We start from the raw sequence: 12,663 nt of genomic DNA, 5'->3' as shown, positions 1-12,663 counted from the left end.
CTTACCATCCTTAGAACGGCATTGGGCCCCACCATATATCGCTGTAAATTCTGGCGGCTACTGGGACCTGAGGTAGTTGGTACACTAGGACGTGTGGATGTGGCAGAACGGCCACGTCCTCTCCCAGCACCAGAGGGTCCACTAACACCACCACGACCATGTCCACGTCCGCGTCCCTTACTAGATGTTTTTCTCATTGTTATGGTTCACCACAACAACAAATATATTATTTGGCCCAATGTATTGTATTCAAATTCAGCGGGATATAAATTTGAGGCCTAGTATTTAGGCGCTGGGTGACCGGTATGGATTTAGTGACAGAATTAGACTTGGAAATGCACAGAAGCGTGTGTGTGAAGTTATTCTGAATGACCCAATGTGCACCTTGAATATTATATACCCTTTTTGGGATAGATTTCAAATAGCTCTGATATAGCAGGAACCACTAAATTATGAAATTGCTAAATTGGGAATTGTACTTCAACCCAGAACAAAAAATGTGCTTTGACGGGCACTAAATAACTTTCCCAGCTACAACAGGACAGCGGTAACGAGAGATTTAGAGGGATTTAAATTTGAGGCCTAGTATTTAGGCGCTGGGTCACCGGTATGGATTTAGTGACAGAATTAGACTTGGAAATGCACAGAAGCGTGTGTGTGAAGTTATTCTGAATGACCCTATGTGCACCTTCAATATTATATACCCTTTTAGGGATAGATTTCAAATAGCTCTGATATAGCAGAAACCACTAAATTATGAAATTGCTAAATTGGGAATTGTACTTCAACCCAGAACAAAAAATGTGCTTTGACGGACACTAAATATCTTGCCCAGCAACAACAGTACAGCGGTGGGTAACGAGAGATTTAGAGGGATTTAAATTTGAGGCCTAGTATTTAGGCGCTGGGTGACCGGTATGGATTTAGTGACAGAATTAGACTTGGAAATGCACAGAAGCGTGTGTGTGAAGTTATTCTGAATGACCCAATGTGCACCTTGAATATTATATACCCTTTTTGGGATAGATTTCAAATAGCTCTGATATAGCAGGAACCACTAAATTATGAAATTGCTAAATTGGGAATTGTACTTCAACCCAGAACAAAAAATGTGCTTTGACGGGCACTAAATAACTTTCCCAGCTACAACAGGACAGCGGGTAACGAGAGATTTAGAGGGATTTAAATTTGAGGCCTAGTATTTAGGCGCTGGGTCACCGGTATGGATTTAGTGACAGAATTAGACTTGGAAATGCACAGAAGCGTGTGTGTGAAGTTATTCTGAATGACCCTATGTGCACCTTCAATATTATATACCCTTTTAGGGATAGATTTCAAATAGCTCTGATATAGCAGAAACCACTAAATTATGAAATTGCTAAATTGGGAATTGTACTTCAACCCAGAACAAAAAATGTGCTTTGACGGACACTAAATATCTTGCCCAGCAACAACAGTACAGCGGTGGGTAACGAGAGATTTAGAGGGATTTAAATTTGAGGCCTAGTATTTAGGCGCTGGGTCACCGGTATGGATTTAGTGACAGAATTAGACTTGGAAATGCACAGAAGCGTGTGTGTGAAGTTATTCTGAATGACCCAATGTGCACCTTCAATATTATATACCCTTTTAGGGATAGATTTCAAATAGCTCTGATATAGCAGAAACCACTAAATTATGAAATTGCTAAATTGGGAATTGTACTTCAACCCAGAACAAAAAATGTGCTTTGACGGACACTAAATATCTTGCCCAGCAACAACAGTACAGCGGTAACGAGAGATTTAGAGGGATTTAAATTTGAGGCCTAGTATTTAGGCGCTGGGTGACAGGTATGGGTTTAGTGACAGAATTAGACTTGGAAATACACAGTAGCGGGTGTGTGTGAAGTTATTCTGAATGACCCAATGTGCACCTTCAATATTATATACCCTTTTAGGGATAGATTCCAAATAGCTCTGATATAGCAGGAACCACTAAATTATGAAATTGCTAAATTGGGAATTGTACTTCAACCCAGAACAAAAAATGTGCTTTGACGGACACTAAATATCTTGCCCAGCAACAACAGTACAGCGGTAACGAGAGATTTAGAGGGATTTAAATTTGAGGCCTAGTATTTAGGCGCTGGGTGACAGGTATGGGTTTAGTGACAGAATTAGACTTGGAAATACACAGTAGCGGGTGTGTGTGAAGTTATTCTGAATGACCCAATGTGCACCTTCAATATTATATACCCTTTTTGGGATAGATTTCAAATAGCTCTGATATAGCAGGAACCACTAAATTATGAAATTGCTAAATTGGGAATTGTATTTCAACCCAGAACAAGAAATGTGCTTGAACGGACACTAAATAACTCGCCCAGCTACAGCACTAGGGACAGATTTAGCTGGATATAAATTTGAGGCCTAGTATTTAGGCGCTGGGTGACCGGTATGGATTTAGTGACAGAATTAGACTGGGATATGGCCAAAAAATAAACAGACTATTGCTGGTTAAATGCACTTGGTGTGACAGCTTCACCCTGATGTAGGCTTTAGCCAAAAAACAACCACACCATTGAGGGTTAAATGCACTTGGTGACAGGCGCAGCTTGCCCCTGATTTTGTATATGGCCAAAAAATGAACAGACTATTGCTGGTTAAATGCACTTGGTGTGACAGCTTCACCCTGATGTAGGCTTTAGCCAAAAAACAACCACACCATTGAGGGTTAAATGCACTTGGTGACAGGCGCAGCTTGCCCCTGATTTTGTATATGGCCAAAAAATGAACAGACTATTGCTGGTTAAATGCACTTGGTGTGACAGCTTCACCCTGATGTAGGCTTTAGCCAAAAAACAACCACACCATTGAGGGTTAAATGCACTTGGTGACAGGCGCAGCTTGCCCCTGATTTTGTATATGGCCAAAAAATGAACAGACTATTGCTGGTTAAATGCACTTGGTGTGACAGCTTCACCCTGATGTAGGCTTTAGCCAAAAAACAACCACACCATTGAGGGTTAAATGCACTTGGTCGCAGCTTGTGCTGGCGCACCACAAGACACAAAATGGCCGCCGATCACCCCAGAAAAATGAGACTGACAAACGGTCTGTGCAGCCTAAAAACAGTGAGCAATTGAGGATCAGCAGCTCAATGATCCACAGCTGCAGATCGATCAGTTAATCAAGTCCTTTGGAGGAGTTAATCTGCCTAATCTCGCCCTACTGTCGCAGCCGCAACCTCTCCCTACGCTAATCAGAGCAGAGTGACGGGCGGCGCTATGTGACTCCAGCTTAAATAGAGGCTGGGTCACATGGTGCTCTGGCCAATCACAGCCATGCCAATAGTAGGCATGGCTGTGATGGCCTCTTGGGGCAAGTAGTATGACGCTTGTTGATTGGCTGCTTTGCAGCCTTTCAAAAAGCGCCAAGAAAGCGTCACAAAAGCGCCAAGAAAGCGACGAACACCGAACCCGAACCCGGACTTTTACGAAAATGTCCGGGTTCGGGTCCGTGTCACGGACACCCCAAAATTCGGTACGAACCCGAACTATACAGTTCGAGTTCGCTCATCCCTACTTCAGGCCCGCACCGCCGATCACCACAGGCGGCGCGGCCCTGGATGTAATTGTAGCGGCGGCGGCTACGGCGGCGGCGAAGGGGGGGGCAGTAGGAGATGAGCGCTTCCATTGTGGAAGCGCTCATCTCCATATCTGTGCTGCGGCAGGGGAGGGAGAGGTGTGTCCCTCCCCTGTTCTTCTGATAGGCCGCAGGCACTAATGCCTGCAGCCTATCAGAGGCCGGCTCTGGCGGCGCAATGACGTCATCATCGCGCTGCCTGAGCCGGGCAGCACACAGCAGGAACACGGGCCGGAAGAGGCTGCATCGCTCCTGGTAAGTATCGGTGTATTTTTTTTTTTTGAGGGGGGGAGCTGGCACTATGGGGGGCACTATAAAAGGGGAGAACTGCACTATGGGGGGCACTATAAAAGGGGAGAACTGCACTATGGGGGGCACTATAAAAGGGGAGAACTGCACTATGGGGGGCATTATAAAAGGGGAGAACTGCACTATGGGGGGCACTATAAAAGGGGAGAACGGCACTATGGGGGCACTAAAGGGGAGAACGGCACTATGGGGGCACTAAAGGGGAGAACGTCACTATGGGGGCACTAAAGGGGAGAACGGCACTATGGGGGCACTAAAGGAGAGAACGGCACTATGGGGGCAGTAAAGGGGAGAACGGCACTATGGGGGCAGTAAAGGGGAGAACGGCACTATGGGGGGCAGTAAAGGGGAGAACGGCACTATGGGGGGCAGTAAAGGGGAGAATGGCACTATGGGGGGGCAGTAAAGGGGAGAACGGCACTATGGAGGGCAGTAAAGGGGAGAACGGCACTATGGGGGCAGTAAAGGGGAGAACGGCACTATGGGGGCATTATTTGGGGGGCACCATGGGGGAGAGGAGCACTATGGGGGCTCTAAAGGGGCTTTTTTTTTTTTTTTACACATTATGGGGGGCACTATAGGGGAGAATGGCACTATGGGGCATCTGGTGGCACTATAAGGGCATTATTTGGGGGCACTAAGGGGAAGTGGGGGCTCTAAAGGGTTCTTTATTCTTATTGGCACATTATGGGGGCATTATTGCATCTGGTGGCACTAAGGGGGCATTTTTTTTACTGGCACATTATGGTAGGCACTATGGGGGAAAGGAGCACTATTGGGGCATATGGTGGCACTTAGAAGGGGCATTTTTTACTGGCATATTATGGGCGACACTATGGGGAAGGGGAGAGCAGCACTATGAGGGCATTTACTGGGGCACTATATAGGGGTATTTTATGCTGGCATACATTATGGGGACATTAGCTCAACAGCGGGTACTAAGCGGGGGTACAATCATTTTTGGGGGACATTATCTTTGTACTATTAGTGTCTGGGCGCAGTTATTTTTTTAGAGCACTGTGTGGCAATAATTGTTGAAGGGGGCACTATCTGTGTGGTAGCAGTATTTCCAGGGGGGCTGTTTCTGCGGTATAGTATTGGGGGCACAGCGGGCACAGTATTGGGGCACTATCTGTGTGGTAGCAGTATTTCCAGGGGGACTGTTTCTGCAGTATAGTATTGGGGGCACAGCGGGCACTATCTGTGTGGTAGTAGTATTTCCAGGGGGACTGTTTCAGCAGTATAGTATTGGGGGCACAGCGGGCACAGTATTGGGGGTGGCAGGAAAGGGGGTTCAGAAGATGTGGAAATGTGGGAAACTAATATCTGTTTGTTAATCTCTGCAGAGACGGGAGATGGCTGAAAAATCATCATGGCGGTCTGGTCTGAATGGAGAAGATGAGGAAAGAGAACGTCTACAACATAGGTGACATCACTGGATGTAAGAGGTAGGGGGCGCTATGTAGGAGAGGAGATGCTCCGGCTCCTCCCCCTGCCATTTGCAGAAGGAGGATTCAGAGCTGGGTGAGGACAGCCAAAGGGGGCAGCAGGCAGATGGTGGGGGGAACCACAGGCCTTGAGCAGGATCGGGGGAGGGAGGAGAGCGGAGGAGCTTCCTGGCTGCAGCCGGCTGTCTATTGTATAATGTGAAGCAGGCAGTGCAGCCAGGACAGCCTCCCCCTCTCAGTATGATGTGTAGAGACAGGCTGCAACTATAGAATGTCAGCTGTACAGTGTTTGTTGGGAGTGGCCTATTATATGTAGGAGGGGCTTTTAATAATGGGCGGGGCCAAAAAAATGGTTCTTTTTTGGCCCCGCCCATTGTTTGGCGCCGCATTGTTCTTTTCCTGCGGAGCTTTTAGAATCACCAAGTAAAAGAATCAGCGCAACACGCTACACCCCCCCCCCCCCCCGTCCCTGCAGTTTTAAATATAAAGGGGGCTTTGAAAAATTGAATTAGCACAGCACACTACACATGCCACATTTTTTTGCCTTTTGGACCCCCCCTAGCCAAAATTCCTGGGTGCTCCCCTGTCCAGGATAGATTTAATACTGGGCAACACCGCAATGGGACAACTAATTCAGGACATACAATATCTTCCCTGTAGAATATCAGATCATTTCCCTGTGCTTGTCATGGCCGACTTCCTCCCTCATGTGTTGAGGGGAGGCATGGTTGCAAAGTTTAACCCATATTGGCTTAATGTACTGGCAGATGTGGCGGGTATAGGAGACAAACTGAAAGAGTTATTTATGCATAATCTCCCCTCAGCACCCCAGCTCGTAGTCTGGGACACTATGAAGGCCTTCTTACGGGGGGTATTAATCGCAGAGGTAAACAAAAAAAGAAACAGGACTAGGGCCAAAGTAAAAGGCCTGCTACTAGATGTATAGCTTGCCAAAGCCAGGTATATTGTAAACCCATCTACAGAACAGAAGGAAGAATGTCGGGGAGCGCAACAAAGGCTGAATGAATGCTTGCTACTGAGCGCAAGAAATATACGTTCTTTTCAGAAGCAGACCTATCATGGGGAAGGAGAAAGGTCAGGTAGATTATTGGCTATGGTTTCCAGGGATCAGCAACAATCAGCCTACATAGCTTCTCTCCGTAACTCTGAAGGAGATTTTTGTACAGCTCCCTAGAAGATTATGCACTTGTTTTATTCCTCCCTGTATGAATCTAAAACTTCTGCATCTGAAGTGGAAACTCAGGCATTTCTTGACCCGCTCTTACTCTTATTACGGAACAGAGAAATATGCTAAATGTCCCTATTACTCTAAAAGAAATTGAGGAGGCATTGGAAAATATGTCTAATAATAAGGAGGAGATGGATTGCCAGCGGAGATATATAAAACCTATTCCTCAATCCCTTTACACCACTTACTAGATGTCTATATTTAGGCCAAAAAGCAGGGTAGATTACCCAACCTCCATGAATGAAGCCATAGTGGTGGTGCTCTTTAAACCGGGTAAAGATGTCCTGGGAGCGGAGTCGTATAGAACCATCTCCCTATTCCTGGTAAATGCTAAAATATTAGCAAAAGTAGTGGCAAATCACTTAAACTCAAAAGTAACGTCACTTATTCACAAAGATCAGGCTATATGCTGAACATGTCCACAGCAGTAAACATTCGACGACTATATTTAAATATTTAGGCTAGCTAGGCCCACGCCTTGAATGTGGCAGTTGCATCTTTTGATGTGGCCAAAGCATTCGATAGCGTGGAATGGTGATACCTGTGGACAGTGCTGGGAAAGATGGGGTTTAGACCTGAGTTTATTAAATGGATACAACTACTCTATGCCTTGCTCCACAGCCCGAATAGGGGTGAATGGATAACTCTCAGAGTCCTTTTCTTTGTACAGAGGGACTAGACAGGGCTGTCCATTTTTGCCACTGTTATTTGCAGTGGCGGTGGATCCTCTAGCGGCGGCGCTTGGAACAGCAGCAGCAGTACGAAACTTCCAATATGGGTCTTTATCCGAAAAGGTTGCCTTATACGCAGATGATCTACTACTGTTATTAGATGAATGGGCTTCTTTTCTTCCAGAGGCCATGTCAATAATAAACCACTTTGGTAAGCTGTTTGGCTTGGTCATTAACTGGACAAAGTCGGTATTTATGCCACTGTCTAATAATACAAACAGAGACATTAACCCCACAGCAGGACTATAAGTAGTTACAGCTCTTAAATACCTGGGAATTCAGGTGTCAGCCAGGACCCAGGACTTTGGGGAGCTAAATCTTTTCCCTCTTCGTCCTCCGGCAGCACACCATGGGTTAACTCGACCTCGATAGCTCCTTGGACCGCCCACTGAGTTAAACAATCAAAGATTAATTAGCTAGTCAGTACCTATATAGTAGGTCATCTCCAGCATCCCCTTGTGTTTTTTCTTTGTCCTTCAGCGGACTGGCCGGCAGACGTACGGCCAGTTGGACGTTTGCCCACCCATTTTTTTTTATTTCTTCTGGTACGCCATGTATGGTCCCTGGCGTTTTTTCCTCCATTACAGCGGTGCCCCGGCAGTAACGAGGGACCGGAAGTCTTGTCCCTAACTTCCGGTGCGGTGGAACGCACCATGTGGAACGCAGACGCTGGGCGTCTGACGTAACAGGAAGTTCCGATTTAGGCGCCAAATTTGAATTATTTAAGCTAGGTAAGCCTCTAGCTTACTGCCCTTGTGCCTGGCAGCCGAGCTTTTGCGTTCCTAAGGTAAATTGCCTGTCCTGTGTCAGGCAGCCTCCTTCCCCTGCAATTTTAAAGACTATATTTTATTTATTTCTTTTGCAGATGTCCAGCTCCAGCAGTAAGAGGTCTAGAAAGACCAAACACAGGCTCTGCCGCTCTTGTGAACAACCCCTCCCTGATAAATGCTTGGAGGACATGTGTGCTGACTGCTTGGAAAGCTCCCCTTTAAGGTCCGCAAAAAAAACGAAGAAACAGGTTTTATGCATTTCTCGTATCCAGCCGCTCCCAGATGATGCTTCGTCTAACATTTGCAAAAACTGTTCTCATTCTGATTAAGTGTCAGATACAGATACCAGAAAACTGATGTCTTTACTCAAGGCTTTTTTAGAGAAGTCTAATAAGAAGAAGCAGAAGACAAAGCGTTATGTCTCTCCATCTTCATCCGATCAATCTTCCCGGTCTGAAGGAGAAGTATCGTCAGAATCGGATCCAGAGTTGCCAGTATTGGAAGACAATTTTTTGTTTAATAAAAATGATGCTAACCTCCTAATTAAAGAGGTCAAAAACATTATGGAGTCCAAGAAAGAGAAACCCTCTGAGCAGAAGGAAGAGAACCTGTTCTACTTCCCTAAAAAGAAGGCTACGATTTTTCCCAGCCATCCAGTGCTGAACTCTATTATGCACAAGGAATGGGAACATCCTATTGGAAAGATCAATCTGGGGTCCAGATTCAGGGCCGCTTATAAGACGGATCCAGCTGGGAAGCCCCCGCTAGAGTAGATCCTACCGTTACAAGGCTTGCAAAGAAGTCCTTCTTTCCCAGCGATGACTCGTCTTTACTAAAAGACCCTATGGACAAGAAGGCGGATGGCCTCCTGAAGAGGCTTCATACTTATATGGCCTCCCTGAACAAGGCAGCTATGGCCGCTGTCCCGGTGGCACGTGCGCTGCGTGTCTGGCTGAGTCATCTAGGAAGGGACATTGAGGATGGAGTTTCCAGAGAGACGAATTACTCCAACAATTGCCGACTCTAAAGCTGGCGGCGGAATTCTTATGTGATTTCCCTGTTGACACCTTGAGATTGACGGCAAAGAATATGGCCCTGGCCAACTTCGTAAGAAGAGCCACATGGCTGAAGTTGTGGTCTGGTGATCCTGCATCTAAGAGCAACTTGTGTTCCTTGCCCTTTGAGCCTGGCAAGCTTTTTGGCTCCCATTTAGACAAACTCCTCGAGTCCAATACTGAAGATAAAGTCCTCAACTTCCCTTAAGTTAAAAGGAGAGAAAAAGCGAAGTTTTTTCGTCCCTATGAGGGCCAGGATTATAGAAGATCCAGCTTCAGAGGACGCCCCCACAGGGGAAGATCAAGCAATAGGCCTGGTACAGAGGGATATAAGAAAAAGTCTGAAGACTCCAAGCAGTCCAAAACCGAATTCTGACGCCAAAAGTCAAGTAGGAGGCCGATTGTCCCATTTCTATTCAGAATGGAAGCGAATAACGTCAGACATCTGGTCTCTCCAGATAGTAAAGGAGGGATACGATTTAGAATTCTGCCGGTCTCCTCGAGATCGATTCGTCTTAAACAAGAGAAATCAGCGTCTCTTCCATCTTCTGCAAGAATTCCTGGAAAAGGGTGCTCTAGAACCAGTACCTTACAGTCAAAAAGGGAAAGGTGTATACTCCAGAATATTCTTCGCTGTCCCCAAATCAGAGGGGGGGAAACAGACTGATTATAGACCTAAGATACCTGAACCATCAGATGAAGAAGATCCACTTCAAGATGGAAACAATAAGATCCATCACAGCAGTACTCAAACAGAATCAGTTCCTGGGGTCCTTGGATCTCAAGGACGAATACCTCCATATACCTATAAAGAGTTCAGCGAGAAGATTCCTGAGGGTGGCAATCCAGGTCAAGGGAAGAACCCTTCACTATCAGTTCAAGGCACTTCCATTTGGTCTGTCTTCTGCACCGAGAGTGTTTACGAAGATGGCGGTCGTCATAGCAGCAGAGTTACGCCTCCAGGGAATCCACGTCTTTCCCTACCTGGACGATTGGCTTATTGCAGCAGATTCCAGAGACACCCTGCAAGTTCATCTCAAGACAGCGATAGAGCTTCTTCAATCCCTGGGCTTCTTAAAAAGCTGGAAGAAGTCGGACATCACCCCCTCCACCTCCAAGAAATTCCTGGATCTCCTAATAGATACAGACTCCATGATGCTATACCCAACTCCAGCGAGAATAGAGATCTTGAAGAAAGAAATAAAGACCCTAATGACCCTACGTTCTCCCACTGTCCGCAGGGTTATGAAGACTTTAGGCCATATGACAGCAACATCAGATGCGGTACCATGGGCCTTGATACACGCCAGAGATCTTCAGCAGGATATGTTGAGAACTTGGCATCACACTCGGCACAAGCTGGAGGCGAGAGTGAATATAAGAACCTCAACTTTACAGAGTCTAAAGTGGTGGCTTCCGTCCAGAAACCTCTTCCGGGGGAAGGTATTTCAATTCAGATCTCTGGTGGAAATCACTACGGATGCCTCCAGCAGTGGTTGGGGAGCACACTTTCAGGACAAATGGATCCAGGGGGAATGGTCGATGCATCAGAGGAAGCGCTCTTCAAACTACAGAGAGCTGAAAGCAATATTTTTAGCCCTGCTCCACTTCCAGCCATTTATCAAAGGAAAATATATGATGATTCGTTCAGACAATCTTCCAGCTGTGTTTTACCTGAACAAGCAAGGAGGTACAAGGAATACTGCACTCCTGAATCTATGAAAGGAGATATTCTTTTGGGCAGAAATGCATCTCTCAGAGTTAAGAGCGACGCATATAAAAGGTTGCTTGAATACTCGAGCGGATCTCCTGAGTCGGAGGAAGATCAGTCAGTCAGAATGGGAATTGAATCCTGTTATTTTCCAACAAATTGTAAACAGATGGGGATGTCCGGATTGGGATCTCATGGCATCCAAGGAAAACAGGAAATTGACCAACTACTGCTCCCTAAACAGGAGGGATCAGCCCACAGTAGTAGATGCGTTCTCCATCAGTTGGAAGCACCTATTTGTCTATCTCTTCCCACCTGTTCCTCTCATCCTGAGGGTTCTGAGGAAGATCCTGCTGGAGAGACCTCAAGCCATCCTAATAGCCCCATTCTGGCCCAGAAAATCCTGGTTCCCTCTTCTGCTTCAGATGTCGAAGAGAGAATACTGGAAGCTACCTCTAGTTCCCAACTTACTACTTCAGAACGGCCTGTACCATCAACATCTGGACAGGCTACACCTTACGGCCTGGAGATTGAGAGAACCAGACTAGAACAGGAAGGTCTTACAGAATCAGTGATTTCTATTCTACTATGCTCACGCAAAGATTCCACTAATAGGAAATATGCGAGGATCTGGAAAAAAATTGTGACTTGGTCAGCAGAATCTAACTATCCAGAGGTTACAGTCAAATCCATTTTACAATTCCTCTAAGAGGGTTTCCAGAAGGGATTCAAACCCAACACTTTGAAGGCTCACATGACAGCTATCAATGTGATGACAGAGAATACATTTCTTAATCACCCTCTCATATCCAGATTCTTCAAGGCCATAAAGAAACTGAAGCCAACCATAAGAGAACCTGTCCCTGTCTGGGATCTCTCCCTGGTCCTTAGGAAATTGTTGACTCCGCCTTTTGAACCCCTTCAAGATGCAGATCTTAAATGGTTGTCATACAAAGTACTGTTTTTGGTGGCTATCACCTCAGCAAAGCGCCTAGGAGAGCTACAAGCCTTATCCTCAAGACATCGCTATTTAAGATTCCTTCCTGACGGTGTATTGTTACGTGCCATGCCCTCCTTTATACCGAAAATCTCTTCCACGGACAATGTGAATAGAGAGGCTTTCCTACCTGTGTTCGTTCCTGATCCTGCTAATGAACAGGAGGAGCTTTTACATACTCTAGATGTTAGAAGAGCCATTGAAATCTATTTAGAAAGAACAGCAGATTTCAGAAATGCAGAAAGCCTATTTGTGTCATTTTCAGGATCAAGGAAGGGTCAACAACCATCTAAAGACACCCTGGCTAGGTGGATAAAGTCTACAATTATAGAAGCGTACGAATTATAAGGTCTCTCTCCTCCGTTCCCTCTAAGAGCACATTCAACAAGAGCTACTGCGGTCTCCTGGGCGGAACAAGCGCCAAGTCTCTATTCAAGATATCTGTAATGCTGCGTCCTGGTCCAGATCTCTCACCTTTGTCAAGCACTATCGGCTGGACATCAACACTAAAAGCTCAGCCTTCGGCACTGGAGTGTTAAATGCAGCTTTGCAGATTGACCCCCCTTGTTATCTATGAAAATCCCATGGTATGCTGCCGGAGGACGAAGAGGGAAAGGAAAAAAACGTACCTGGGATTTTACTTTCCTTGAGTCCGGAGGCAGCACATATATACCCTCCCAAATAAAGATCTGTTCCTTAGCATAAATTTTTTGTCTGAATCAATTTTTTTTAAACACAAGGGGATGCTGGAGATGACCTACTATATA

This window comes from Bufo gargarizans, chromosome 4, assembly GCF_014858855.1.
Source record: "Bufo gargarizans isolate SCDJY-AF-19 chromosome 4, ASM1485885v1, whole genome shotgun sequence".
NCBI lineage: Eukaryota > Metazoa > Chordata > Amphibia > Anura > Bufonidae > Bufo > Bufo gargarizans.
This window is presented reverse-complemented; position numbering follows the sequence as displayed.